At 38.1% G+C, this 15,636-nt stretch overlaps 1 protein-coding gene across 2 annotated transcripts in view; it reads right to left on the bottom strand.

Annotated features, from left to right (window-relative positions):
* The window catches only part of trip4 (thyroid hormone receptor interactor 4), an 87,305-nt gene that overhangs the window by 1,173 nt on the left and 70,496 nt on the right, over positions 1 to 15,636 (bottom strand). The window lies entirely within an intron of this gene.

The following is a 15,636-nucleotide window of genomic DNA, read 5'->3' as shown; positions in this document are numbered from 1 at the left end:
TTTGAAGCTGCATTGAATCTGCAATTTTAATGGCATTGAAATTGTGAACTGTCGAGGTCCAATAAACTCCACCTGTATGAAGAAAAATCCGGTTTTCCACAAAAAAACTTAAAGGATTTATCAATTTTTCTTAAAAAAAAAAATCCAGATAATTTACTCACCAACATGTCATCAAAAATGTTGATGTCTTTCTTTGGTCAGTCGAGAAGAAATTATGTTTTTTGAGGAAAACATTGCAGGATTTTTCTCATTTTAATGGACTTTAATGGACCCCAACACTTAAAAGTTTTAATGCAGTTTAAAATTGCAGTTTCAAAGGACTCTAAACGATCCCCAATGAGGCATAAGGGTCTTATCTAGCGAAACAATAAAAATAAAAATATGCACTTTTAAACTACAGCTTTCTTCTTCCTCCGGCTGTGTGACACGCCAGCGCGACCTTACGTAATTACGTGGAAAGGTCACGTGTTACATATATGAAATGCACATTTGCGGACCATTTTAAACAATAAATTGACACAAAGACATTAATTAGTATCATTCAACATACAACAACGTCAGAACGATCCTCTTTCTTCACACTGGGGTGTAGTTTCGAACGTCATCCGTGACCTCTTGACGTGAAGACGTATTAAGTGAGGTCGCGCTGGCCATCACACGACTGGAGGAAGACGAGAAGTTGTGGTTTAAAAGTTTTTTCTTTTTATTTCCAAAAATGACAATCGACCCTTATGCCTCGTTTGAGATCGTTTAGAGTCCTTTGAAACTGCAATTTTAAACTGCATTAAACTGTTAAGTGTTGGGGTCCATTAAAATTAGAAGAATCCTGGAATGTTTTCCTCAAAAAACACAATTTCTTCTCGACTGACCAAAGAAAGACATCAACATTTTGGATGACATGGTGGCGAGTAAATTATTTGGATTTTTTTAAGAAAATTGACTAATCCTTTAATTTCTTTAATGAGAGTGGAGTATTCCTTTAAAGGAATATTCCATTTTCTTAAAAGAAAAATCCAGATAATTTACTCACCACCATGTCATCCAAAATGTTGATGTCTTTTTTTGTTCAGTCGAGAATAAATTTTGTTTTTTGAGGAAAACATTGCAGGATTTTTCTCATTTTAATGGACTTTAATAGAGCCCAACATTTAATACTTAACTCAACACTTAACAGTTTTTTTCAACGGAGTTTCAAAGGACTATAAACGATCCCAAACGAGGGATAAGGGTCTTATCTAGCGAAACGATTGTCATTTTTGACAAGAAAAATAAAAAATATCCACTTTTAAACCACAACTTCTCGTCTAGATCCGGTCCAGCGCGGCCTAACGTAAATGCGTAGTGACATACACTGTCAGAAATAAAGGTACAAAACTGTAACTTTTCTGTCACTGGGGCTGTACCCTAAGTTTCTGTTTGGTACCTTTACAGGAATACAAAACAGAATACAATTTTGGGTAGATTACCGTACCTTTAGGACCTACAATGTAAGAAAAAAGTCAAAATATGTCCCCTAGCTATCAGTGGGGCAGCACCCTTTAAAAAGTTAATTGTATGGACCATTAGGTACAGATATGTAAACATTTAGTACCTATATGTACCTTTGAGATACTAATATGTATTTTTGAGGTTCTAATAAGCTCTCTTTGGTCCCAGAATGTACTTCTGAGGTACTAAAATGAAATCCTTAGGTGCAAAGCTGTACTTTTTGAAAGGGTACAGCCCCAGTGACAGAAAAGGTGCAGTTTTGTACCTTTATTTCTGAGAGTGTAGGGAGGTCACGTGTTACATATATAAAACGCACATTTGCGGACCATTGTAAACAGTAAACTGACACAAAGACATTAATTAGTATCAGTTGACATACAACAACGTAGGAATGGTCCTCTTTCAACACACTTGTAAACACTGGGGCGGAGTTTCGCGTTCGTCCTCTGTGACCTCTTGATGTCATGACGTATTGCATGGGGTCACGCTGACACATCACGACCAGATCTAGACAAAAAGTTGTGGTTTAAAAGTGTATATTTTTAATTTTTCTTGTCAAAAATGACAATCGTTTCGCTAGATAAGACCCCTATACCTCGTTTGGGATCGTTTAGAGTCCTTTGAAACTCCGTTGAAAAAACTGTTAAGTGTTGAGTTAAGTATTAAATGTTGGGCTCTATTAAAGTCCATTAAAATGAGAAAAATCCTGCAATGTTTTCCTCAAAAAACATAATTTCTTCTCGACTGAACAAAGAAAGACATCAACATTTTGGACGACATGGTGGTGAGTAAATCATCTGGATTTTTCTTTTAAGAAAATTGAATATTCCTTTAAGGCTACATTTACAATGATTTATTACAAAATGGAAAAAACTTTCCTTTGCAATTAAAAAAAAAATTAACACACATCTGAAAATGCTGCCATAAAGATCTGCGTTTTCACATATCACCCTACAGTAGCTTTCAGACTACCGATTTTCAAGAACCTCCAGGTATCTCTATTCAAGGCTAATATGATCTTGGGTCAGTTGTTTTTCTGTCAGATCCTGCAGTGATGATCCTTCATGCTAAGATCAGCGTGATGCTTTCAGCATTCTCATCTCTAAAACTAGAGGCGCTGAATCGATATGGAGGCTGCCATCAGCATCTCTATTCTGTGAGACTTTCAATTCCACCCTCAATCTCAGTCGGCTGCTTTCTCAAACTCACAACAGATCAGCCGTAGCAAGGGTGAACCTCCGACCGCAGACGATCTGGCTCACATCGAAGTGATAAAACCGTTACCTGAACTACATCTGTGTGATGGACATTAAAGCGAACTCATCGGTTCATGTCTTCTTGACGGTCTCTTTCCATTAAAGCTGAACTATGGGAAGGTTTCAGAGAATGCGTCTGACCGGCTGTTTCAATAGCATTTCAAATCACAGTGCAACAGTGAGATACAAGACATAAAAGAAGCGATTAAAATCGTAATGCTGAAAACTGTACAGTGAAAGCATTTCTATACAGAAGCGAGCTGCAAGTAATTCAGTCAAATTAAAACCTTTCGATTACGAGAGAGCAATAATGCAGTACGGAAGAACAACACAAACAGTACTTATTCCATAAATACACAAGAAGTGATTCGGGCCAAACAAACATTGTTGGCAGTCTGAAAAGAGATGCACTTTTTTTGCTAATGGCTGTGTTGAGATGCTGAGTCCCAGCATTCTGCGTTGCCTGGTGAAGCATCTCCTAAGAGCTCAGGCATCGATCTGGAAAGATCATTTCCCATTGATTGCTCTGTTTGGGGTCTGCTGTGAAGCAGTTTATTATCCATGCTGCAGCGAGGGAGCCAAACCAATAATAGACGCAGTGTCCAGAACATTTCTGCTACTCCATCATCTAACGCACCTGGCTCTCCTCCAACCGACTGCTCTCGGATCAAACTCTGGACGACTCCAGCCTCCAATGTGACGGTACGAGATAACGCAAAGACCAGTAAACAACAAATCCAAACTGCTCTTGTCTGAAGAACTATTAATTGTATGTTAGACCTCAGAGATTGGTAGATTCATGTGGTTTAAAGAAAAATAATGCAAAATGAAATCTTTAGGAGGATTGTGACAAGTGTCTTTGACGCTCACACACATGCGGCGTACACACCAGAGGCGAATGTAATCATTTGCACAAGTAGATTACATACAAAGTCAATGCAAAGACGCAAATTGATGCGTCTTTGCGAATTGAGCGGCGTGATTGCAGTGAAAACACACGCTATTCGCCTCCAACGCGTTTTCTACGCAAGCTGAAAATATTCAACTAAAGCAGAAAATTTGCTTATTCATAACCCGAAGTTAAATCCCACGAGTAATATAGAGTGAGGAACAAGACGTTTCGCATTTAGTGTGTACGCAGCAAAAAGAAATGCAAGATACAAAATTTCTGTACCGATTTTCAACTACTTTGAATGACATCTACCCATACAGATAGATTTGCTTTTTACTCCTTGTTATAAAATGAATGGTTCATAAAATCCTAGAAGTGGAGAGCGTACAAACTGCAATTCTGTTGTCATTGACACTAGGGGCCCTATCTTGCACCCAGCGCAATTGACTTTGTCAGTGACGCATGTATCATTCGTATTTTGCACCGGCGCACAGCGGGTTTTTCCCTCCACAGACGCACGTCGGCAAACTAGGGAATGAACTTGCGAACTCCCTGGGCGGTTCAGCGCAACAAAAGAGGCGTGTGCCGGCGCAAACCATCCCTGGTGCTATTTTGCAGTTTCAAAAAACAATTGCGCCACTGACCAGAAAAAAAGTTTAAAGTCAGTGGCGCGTTGCGCGTTGTTCATTATGCTATTTTAAGGGCGCATGCTTGACCATAATGTATAGCGTGCACAACGCGCGCACACTTTGCTTATCTAATCTACACAGATGCAACAGTTATTTTTGCAAATCATAAATTGTTACACTAAAAAATATTAACACATGAGATAAGGGGATTCATAGTGGTGAGCATTGTGGTGACAGTTTTTATTTATTGTGTGGCTGCGTTAAAAAAAAATCTCATGCAAATAACGATTAAAATATTTTCATAAGTTTGTTGTGTGGCTGCATAATAATTAAAATGTTTTCATAAGAAACCTTAATGTATATGAACTTGATTTGTAAGTGTTCTTTGGGGTTGGACCTTGCTTGGGTTTCTTGGGTCCGAATTCAAAGCCCCCAAACCTTTTCAGCGGTGAGGGTGGACGCAGCGATGTCCTCTGCTGGCGTCAGGTCCTGAGGCAGATCCACCTCCCGTTACACGGGTGCCCGATTTATGCTGGCAAGCTTGGGATTCCCCCGTCTCCTGACATCAGGCGCAACAATGGGGATGCCAGCTGATGAGACTGTGGCTATTTCCTCTCACGCCTGTTTAACCGACGCTGATTTGAGCGGGTTTCTCCCATCCCCATACAAAACAACTTCTCTGTCTTTGACTGCTCTTACAAGAACGTGGGTCTTCTCGGCTGTAAACCGCTCCTGGCGTACGCCTGGTAAATCCGTCATAATAATAGCAACCCGCCATGGAACTTGCGCCCTTGCGTTTAAAGGGAATGTTGGATAGCGTTCTGATTGGTTTATTTGACGTTACGCCCAAACCACACCTATGAATAATGAACCTACTTCAGACCAACCCCTTATTGATTTGCGCCCGGCGCAAGAGTTATTTCTCACGCAGGGAAAATAGCAACAGTGCCCAAGATCCGCCCACAAACTCACTTGCGCGTTGCGCTTCGCACTTGCATTTCAGATCGTTAAAATACGGCCCTAGGGATGCTCCGATCAATCGGGTGCCGATCGATATCAGCCGATAATGACATTAAATGACTCGATTGGTACTCGCTAAATTTGCCGATCTCGAGAACCGATCTTTCGGTTTACTTTTGTCATCATAGGCATCCTGAATGCGGCTGCAATTAGAAACAATTTTACGTAGTGCGAGCATTTTTATAACCTGTTGCTCATGTGCAACGTGCAGATTTGGATTTCTCTCTCTGCATTGCCATTTACGGAGACATGTTTTTTTTATTATTTTCTTTGAGAACGCGCTCCGGTCAACAGCTTGACGTGTCTTCACATCCCCATCAAACAGCGTATATACAACGCATATCTATCGAGGACAATTAGATCATCATGCCAAGAGTTTCTTATTTGCATGTGTTTTAAATTTTTGATCATTTAAACTTCCATTTTCATCACAGCTGCTTTGTCTGTGTACACCCGACACGCGCAGAAGAAATATTTGTTGTGCTTATTTATTTGATTCTCTATTAAAACAATAATATAAAATTGCTTGCATATCAGCGTAAAAAAAACGGTATAGGTATCGGCCGATCACATAGATAACAAATCGGTAATCGGTATCGGCTGCAAAAATCCTGATCGGAGCATCCCTCATTGACACCTAAATCAAAATCATCACACAGTATAAGTTGATTGTTGGGTTATAATCTGCCTTGATCATCAGCCATGAAAAACCTTGTGTTATACTTTTACTTTTAAAGTCCAGAGTATAGTCAGTTTTTTTACGGGTACGTGAATGTACGTGCGTGGTCGAATGCACAGCCTTGCAAAGCATAGTTTATTTGACTTCTATGTGCACGCAGACGTTCCCCGAATGCACATTGCGACAAAATGCAATGCATCTCCTGGCCTGCATACTACATTCTTCTGTAGGTACACCTACGCGACCTACACATACAATAAATGTGGGCTTTCAAAAACAGTGGGTTACAGTAGTACGCGTGCACTCTTTTAGGGGTGGGAATCGCTTGGACCCCCATGAATCGATTCAGAATCAATTCTTGACGTACTAATTTGCATATTTGTGACGTCATTACGTCACATTTGCTCTCAAAGCCAGGCTAGTGTTTGCGCTTTTGCTACTAGTCTCTGAACTGTCATATACTGTACTTTAATACAACTAAGTGATCAATAATGTCATTCTTATATACATATATGTTTTGTTTATGTTGTAAGACATTAAAACTAGTAAAATATAGTAATTAAATTCTATGTTAACCGCCGTTAACTTTCACGAACTGACTAATGTTAAGCATCTAGCATCATCATTATACACAGTGATTGGCAGTATTACCATATTTATCTAATGCAGCACACCCAGCGTCTGGATAACAAAATATGTGCATATTTTTACAGAAGTATATTGCAAGATTATGCATTTTGTTTTCTTGCAGTTTAGAATTAGTCAAAAGGGCTGTTCTAGATTTTATTTCTTTCTCGTGTATGCTCCGTCCGCCGTATGTGCTCGTGCAGTGCGCGCTCTCTCAAGTTGTCCGTGTGCAGCACCGCTCCCCCAGTTGAGTTCCGCCTTTTGGTTCTGATAACGTTGCGTTATTATTTTGTAAATTAACATTTAAGAATCGATTCTTGACAATTGTGAATCGATTCAAAATCGGTCACGTCCGCATCGCGATGCATCGAAGAATCGAATTTTTTGTCCCACCCCTACTTCTGATGATGCAAATTTCATCATGCGCACTGTATGCGGACCCTCGTATATGCATAAAAAACTGAGACATTTTTTTAACCATTAAGAGTGATGTCTCAATCCAGTGTACAAACTGGAATCTCGAATCCAACAGCTATTCCAAATGTTCATGACGGACTCAGTAGTTATTTTTAGGCATTTGGCCAGGCTGACAATGGCAAGGGGGAAAACATCTTGTTGAGAAAATGCTGATTGTCTCGTAGCCGTGAGCAGTTGGAGACGGGGGGAGGGAGGAAAACGCTCTGCGGGGGCAATAAACACAGACAGCTGCAGTATTGTGATCCAGCTCTAGAGGAATATCATCCATGATAATGAGTTAAGTTGGCCGTGCGAAAATGACTAGAAATAACAATGTTCTGTTTTCACTCTCCACGTGTGATATTGTGTCAAATCAAAGGCTAATCATACAAATCAAAGATCACTGCAAACGCAGAGGATCTCAATCACGAAGAGGCATGGAAAAATCACATCGCCTGGGGAAATCCATTGTGTGTATTGTACCTTAATGATTAACGATTAATCACGAATGCTCACAGAAACTTACTGATGCCTCACTGAAGTAAATCCAATGTGCACAAACCTGCAGAACTTCCTCTCATCTAGAAGCAGATTTGGATGCGACAATCAATGACAAGTCCACAATTTCATTTGCTACACTGATCTTGGGATAAAATCTACACAATCTGCCAAAAATTTGATATGGTTTGTTAAATGGAGCTATGAGAGTTATATTTGTTTACATTTATGCATTTGGCAGACTGCTTTATTCAAAGCAACTTGCAGAGCATTACAAGGTATTTTATCAGTAAAGTCTAATCCCTGGAGATCGAACCCTTGGCATCTTCCGCTACTAATTTAATGCTCTACCAATTAAGCTACAGGAACGCCGTAACAGGCTGTCAAACAATTAATCGCGATCAATTGCTTACAACAAACTTTGTGTACGTACGTACATACGTACATACATACATACATACATACATACATACATATATACATATAATTGAACACAGTGCACACATATTATGCAAACACAAAGTTTATAAAACATGTATTTATGAAACATTAACATGGGTATATTTATTTATTAGAGGTGTCAAAAGATTAATCACAATTAATCGCATTCACAGTAAAAGTTTTTTTTACATAATATATGTGTGTGCACTGTGTGTCATTATTTTGTATATAGAAATAAACACATACATGTAGAAAAATTTAAAAAATGCAGGCCAGGTTGCGGGTTGGGTACTATATATATATTTATAAAAAAATTTGCGGTCCGAGTTGCAGGCGGGTTAGTTGAAAACATCGGTTGGGTGCGTAATGTTTATACATTGACCCGCTCTTCACTGGTATGTATATATTTTTATCTATATATAATATAACATATATCAAAATCTCTCTCTCTCTCACACACATGTAAAAGTCTTAAATACATGCATGTGTGTGTATTTATATATACAAAATAATTCACACAGTGCACACACATATATTATGCAAAAACAAATTATGCAAAAACAAAAACTTTTATTTTGTATGTGATTAATCGCGATTATTCTTCTGACAGCCTTAATATTTACATGAAGAGTTTCGTTGCAAAACAAGATAACTTAAAAATTCAGCTAGGTAGCACCATAAAACAGAATAATAACATAGATAACATAATAATAAACATGTTTTGACAAAAAGGTTAAAAATGGATTTATCTCGTTTACGGCTGAAACGATTCATCGAGTTACTCGATTAACTCGATTCAAAAAATTCCTCGAGGCAAAAATTCTGCCTCGAAGCCTCGTTAAATTCCTATGACGGGCTCTACACGTGCCGAGATCTGATTCACACGGACCGTTGTTCAATGTTAAGAAAGCACATCATAGCGTGTGATACATTTTGAATTTAGTTGGCGCGATGGCGGAGGGCGAATATGTCCATAAACGGCAGAGAGAGAATGTCTAAAGTTTGGGATCATTACATTCTTATCATTACATTACATTCAGCATCTGAACCGAAAACATCCACTGCTGTTTCACCAAGCGTCGATGAAACAAGGTAACGTAGCTTTGGCTGATTTTAATCCCATACTGTATTTGTAGCGATGTCGTTAAGCGGTTTGACTATATGATGTTTAGCTTTGATGTTTTTAAGTAGTAAACATATTCACGTTCAATTGCAAGAAAAGAAACGCTTCAAACACACACACACGCATGCACCCTCGTCTCTCTCCCGCGAGTCAGGCCAATCGCGCAATGCATCACATATGCTTAAACTTTTATGTAGCCATGCAACAATAATTTCAGCATGCATTCACTGTATACACCGGGACGTGATGTTGTGATTTTTCGAACGGATTCTTAACCTAAATGCACCGCAATGCAAGTGATGCAAACCAAATGCAGGGTTATATTGAAAATGAATGTATGTATTTCTGCCGAAACCAAACTGCAATGAAGCAACTGAACGTCTGACTCGGGTGTCACTCTTCCTCACGCATAGCACGTGCGCACATACAAACACAGGTGGACGTGTGCGTGCACACACACAGGTTGTTCCCACAGCAAATAGGCTCACCCCGGAAATGATATATGATTTGTTAGTAGCCTAATGGTAAATGCTGCAGGTGTAGAAATGTACATAAACCAGATATTTACTTTGATGTCAGGGCTAGATTACAGCATGAAACCTGTTGTGCATAATAATAAATTAAAGTGCACTGCTTAATTTTTGGCACTGGCACTTATAAACACTAAATGGGTAAAAATTGAAATAAATAGGCTTATTTTTTGGAGCCAAATGTGTCAATACCTCTGTTTTTTTTTAGAAATAAAAGCCAAATGCTTGAACATTTTACAGCCACATCATTTTCCTTATGCATTATTTGTTTTGGTTGTTTTAAAACACACACAAAATTTTTATCCGATTACTCGATTAATCGATCGATTCAGTGCTAGATTACTCGATTACAAAAAGAATCGATAGCTGCAGCCCTAATATCGTTTTGCAACGAAACTCTTCATATATAAATATGTTTTATATATTTTATACAATTTTATTATAAATTATAAACAAATTTTCTTAAATTTATACATGTATCATAATAATTGCACAAAGTACACACACATATATGCAAAAACAAACTTTTATTTTGTAGGTGATTAATCGCGATTAATCTTTTGACAGCCCTAATATTTATATATAAATATGTTTTATATATTTTATATAACTATTTTTTATAAATTATAAATAAATATTTTCTTTAATGTATACATGTATCTGTGTGCATTTATACATAATAATTGCACAAAGTACAAAAACATATATGCAATCACAAACTTATTGTGTTCACAATTAATCGCAATTAATCGTGTGATAGTACTAGCAGAAACACACCAGGGAATGTGCAGCACTTTGTAAAGGACGCCTGCAGGATTTTACAGGTGCAAGATCTCAGTATGAGGGTTTCCAGATTTAAAAACGATGCCTACTGCATTCTGTCGTCTTGAATGCTCACAAAAACCAGGACGGGTATGCAGAATAACGGCAGTGTTTCGACCTTTGAAACAGACACACAGTGTGTTTACTGCACTGTTTCTAATACACTGTGACATTAATCAATTCCACCTGCCACAAAGAGTTTAGACATTGGGGAAACAGTCAGCCGAAGATGGGAATTATCCAAGACACGTGAAGAAAGAAACAGAAAAGAGGCCGATGAAAAGAAAGACAGTGGAGCTGCCAGGGAGCTTGAGTTCGGGAGAAAAATCTTTCAAACACCAGGGTCACCCATACTAATAGAGCAAACAGAGAAAACAGATTAATCTTGCAGCCATTAATAATTCCTGCAACTGTTCCCTCCGAGGCGATAAATCAACTCTCCTCTCTGTCAGCACAAGAGCCCGGGGCTGAACGCAGATCCAGCGGTACTGCTGGAGTTACATCTAAACTCATTCTCAATCCCAGACATCCTCGCTCAGATCTCAAGAGCAAACATCATAAAAACCTTTCCAAAACATCAACGCTGAAATATCAAAATACAGACGGTTCATTTGTGCAATATATATCTCAGCTACATCATACACACATTGGGTCTCAAACATGAGCAGAACGAATTTTTGTGTAAATCGTTCGCCAAGTCGTTCTGTAGCATAATGACATGTCACAAGTTATTTTGTGCTGCTGTCTATAGTAATTTTTATTACTATAGAGCTCATCACTGTCCTTTTATACACAGCCATCCAATCGCAGTAGAGGAGGGGTCGGGACAAACACTACATTGATCAAGCATCATACTTTGATGGAGAATTTAATATTACTTGCTACTGAATCTTTATATTCAGTAATATTGTTCAAAATAAGATACTAGTAACATGTTGTGGATATTTCAAATCACAGCAACAATTGCGTCTTCGCAATAACGCGCAGTGCTTCCAAACTGCTGTTCGTTTTCAGAAGAGCACCGGGAATTACTTCAGCTTGCTTAAAACGCTTTGGTGGACACAGTTAAATTATTAATTTATTGATAGGCATAAAGCCTATTAGTCTTCTATGCATTTATTCAATATAATGTAGCCAACCCAGAGAATAGAGTCTAGAGGATTTCTAGATATGTAATTTGTGTAGTTGTAGTGCATAGGATTATAGGTGGTGGATTATGCTAATTGTGAATGAGCATGCACTGAAAAAAATTATTCATTCAATTTACTCAATTTTTTTAAGGTAAGTGGTCGCAATCAATTTATTTTGTATAACTAAAACTTAGTTATACAGACCAAAAACTATTTTTGTACCAGGCTGTAAACATATTATTTTCTACTGTGAAGTTGGCCATTTTAACATGGGGGTATATGGGAATTGACTCCCTTTTGGAGCCTGCCTCTAGCGGCCAGTTGATGAATTGCAGTTTAAGTCACTTCCGTATTGGCTACATCAGAGAGATCGGAAGGTTGCCCCTCCCCTAAAACGCGTGAATTCGCTAAAAGTACCTTTAACAAGTGGATTATATTTTTATAAATGGAAACAAAAATGTAAAGAAACAAACAAAAATCCCTCATATTCCAACCCTGTCTCACGAGAATTCATATATTTTATGAGTTGGCTAATTTGTATTAATTCATACGACCACATTCGTAAGTTTTGGTATGATTTGCCTTGACCCCTGTGACGCTGGGGTTAAATGCGTGGTTAGGGGTTCGGTTTCGTTGTTGTTGTTGTTTTTCATGAGAATCGTACGTTTTGCGCGATTCACTTCGTATGAATTGATACGAATTAGCAAACTCGTAAAAATATGTTCGATTTCTCGTGAGATCAGGCAGGCTGGATATTCCGTGACTTGGACAAAAATATAAAATTCCCTGAATTTCAATCTCTTGAAAAGACCTTTTGAAATTTTATGATATTCCAGAAATTCCATGACCTGTGGGAACCCTGATTAATGTTGCGTGGTCGTGACTCGCCGGGTGTTTCGAAAAGTAGTGGTACAGCTGATCTGTCTATTAAAAATCTGATAAAACTAAAGGATCTTTGGATATATGAAGGATGCAATACTTCTTTATAGGTACTCAAGATTAACCTAAGATTAGCAGAAACAGAACTCTAATTATTATTTAGTACAGATAGTATGCGAAATGAGACGCAGAAACTGGTATGCTACCATGTCCAAATAGCCTGTTCCTGTATCTCAGCAGGTATTTTCATTGCATTTCATGGAAGCTATAATGCTTAAATGCTGTTTAATGCATTTGATTTGTTAACAGCTGGTCTCTTTTTGGAGTCAAATTTAAATCCAAGTGACAAAATCTCGGATGTATGTTGTGGACAGTGACTCTGAAGGAAAGATTGGGCAGCGTAGCACAATTAGTCACAGACGCTCTTCCATGAGATATGATGGCTGATGGCTCTATTATCATTCATTAATGAGAACACGAGCGCTCCCCCACATTCAAACACAGCTCGGCTCTGTTTCACCGCTCTCATGTAAGGGGGTAGGGTAAGAAAATCTTCATTAGCACAGCAGTGGCAAAGGGAAGACGACTGGAGGAAGGGGGGAAGAGTTGAGATTTGCATACATGTGCAGCAGTGCAGAAATGTGTCAGCAGCTACAGTCTCAGTATGGGCTCCGGGGCCCAGCTAACAGCCACTCAAGGGTCACGATGGGTGTCTTTGTGCTCAGCCCTATGGCAACCCAGTAAAGCATGTTTAACGGTCAGCTCAAGTGCAAAGCTGATCTCTGGGGGAGGGCGAGTTGAACCTTCCCTGCTGCAAAGGCAAACGGAGACATGTGTGTGTGTGTGTGGGTGTGTGTGTGTGCGTGTGTGTGTGTGTGTGTGTGTGAGAGCGAGCTGCTACTGAGCATTCAATGAGAACAGATGAAGGAGACGCTAGGGGATGGATAAGAGTACAAAATGCATGCTTGTCTAAAGCAAATGGTCAATACATATAGGCAGAAATGGATTTATGTTTTTTCCTTAGGCAATGAAATCAGTTATCTGCAATACACACACACGAAAATGTTATTGCTCAGATGTTTTTCTTTCATAGTATGGGAGATTTGATGGGGTGTTCAGTTGTGTGTCATTTAAGTATCAACTAAGTCTCTGATGTTTCACCAATAGAAATAGAAACAAATGAGACAAATGAGGTATTTAAAATACATTAGGGGTAGATTTGAAAATTTTATACAAGATGTATAGGTGAAATAATCTGGATTTGTGTAAGAAATGGTTTACGTTTTTTCTGTTTTTTTTTCCCCTTAAAAATATCTAAGAGTTAAGAAAATTATTTTACGTTTACACAACAACAAAGTGGTAAAAACATTAAACATTTTTCTTTGCGTTTTTGAAATGTTTTTAAGTACACACCACCAGTGATGGGAGTAGTGGAATTACTGTAATTTCACTACTTTTATCAGTAATGAGCATGAAACGTAGTATTTTTATAAATCAAGTAACGCAATTACAATGACTGAAATTTAAATAAGTTCGTAACTCGCGTTACTCTGTTATGTAAAAAAATAACACTGGCAGGCAAGACATTTCTGATCTAACGTCGCAGGACCATGGTGGGCGGCGCAATGAATCATTAAACTTCTTCATGCCGACCGTGCATATAAAATGAACATGAAAAATCGAAACGAGACAACATACCTTCGTTTAAAAATTGTGCGCAAGTCATAATCCATCCGACTAAAAACGACTAAAAACTAGGGATGCACCGACATTTTGCAGTGTCTCGCATGTTGTTTCTTATTAAAATGATTGTATATCTCAATTAAGAATAGTATCAACAAGGCAGCCGAGTAACCGAATTAATTTACTATTGTTTTATATTTAATAGTTTTCTAGAACTTTACATTATTTAGATAAAATGCTGTTAAATTTGATTCTGTTTCATATAAGAATATTTACTTTTGCTTTATTTACACTTAATTTTAGTGTTACTTTAAAAGAAAAGTTTGATTTCTTTTTATTGGTTTGTATTTATTGGTTTGTAGCCCAACTCAGAATCATTGAATTAGTGAAACTAAAAAGTCTAATATTAATACAATTATACAAAAACTTTTTTAATTATTATTAATTTTTGGTTTTCTGGCAAGTGCATCTAGAATTATCTGTATTGGTTTCGGCCTCATTTCAGGGCATCACTACTTAAAACGCTGTATTATGCGTATCAGGCCAGTAGTTGGCGATGTTACTTTGTAAAGAAACTTCACGCCTGTGCACATATATATTTCCTATTTTAGGAATATAATAGGATATAATTTTAGATAATTCAGAACACAGCACATGCAAACCTTAGCAAAAAAAGTTGTGGCTCCCGTATACTAGTACTTCCTGTCACTGTTTACGTTTAAAAATGAGAAGAATGCTATCCATTGGTCGGTATCTAAATCCAAACAAAACAACTGCCATGATAAATCGTGTATGATTTTTATATAAAATTATTGATATTGCTTTTTTTCCCCAATGCAAAATATCACGATACTCACACTTTGATATTTGCTTGCACCCCTAATTGTTAGGACCCTAAAATGCAATTGTTGTGTAAATAAATAGACAAAATGCATAAAAAGTTTACCGCTTTTGGTTAAAAATGTTGTCGTGTAAACAGCCCTTTCTTTCTTACAATACAGGCACACAAAAAACAAGAAGTTTTAAAAAAAATTAATTTACAGATACACACCGACATTCTAAGCAGTCCTACGCTAAACCGTATGCAGCTCATCCTCTTCCCAACAACCAATGATCTTTCAAACAGATCTCAAGCTCAGTCTGAGAGCCGTTTCACTTCATTCTGGTCTCTTGAGATGACTAAACAAGCACAGCGCTCACACACACAGCATCTGACAAACACATGAATATAAATCCATCATGGTGCATGCAAAATCCATCACGGTTTGTTCCCTTGCGGTTGAAGACGCATGAGAGAGTGGCATTCTGGAAGACACTGTCTCCTCTAACTACCTGTAATCCTTTTTCTGCTGGCATCGCAAATCAAAACCAGCGGGAGATCTTTTTTCCGTCAACTGTACGTCTTCATGTAGTAATTTCTGTCGAGCATGACAAACACCAGTGAACGTAAACAGAGAATAAATGTGTGAATTCAGTGCAAGAG

Source organism: Paramisgurnus dabryanus, chromosome 2, assembly GCF_030506205.2.
Source record: "Paramisgurnus dabryanus chromosome 2, PD_genome_1.1, whole genome shotgun sequence".
Lineage (NCBI taxonomy): Eukaryota > Metazoa > Chordata > Actinopteri > Cypriniformes > Cobitidae > Paramisgurnus > Paramisgurnus dabryanus.
This window is presented reverse-complemented; position numbering and strand designations above follow the sequence as displayed.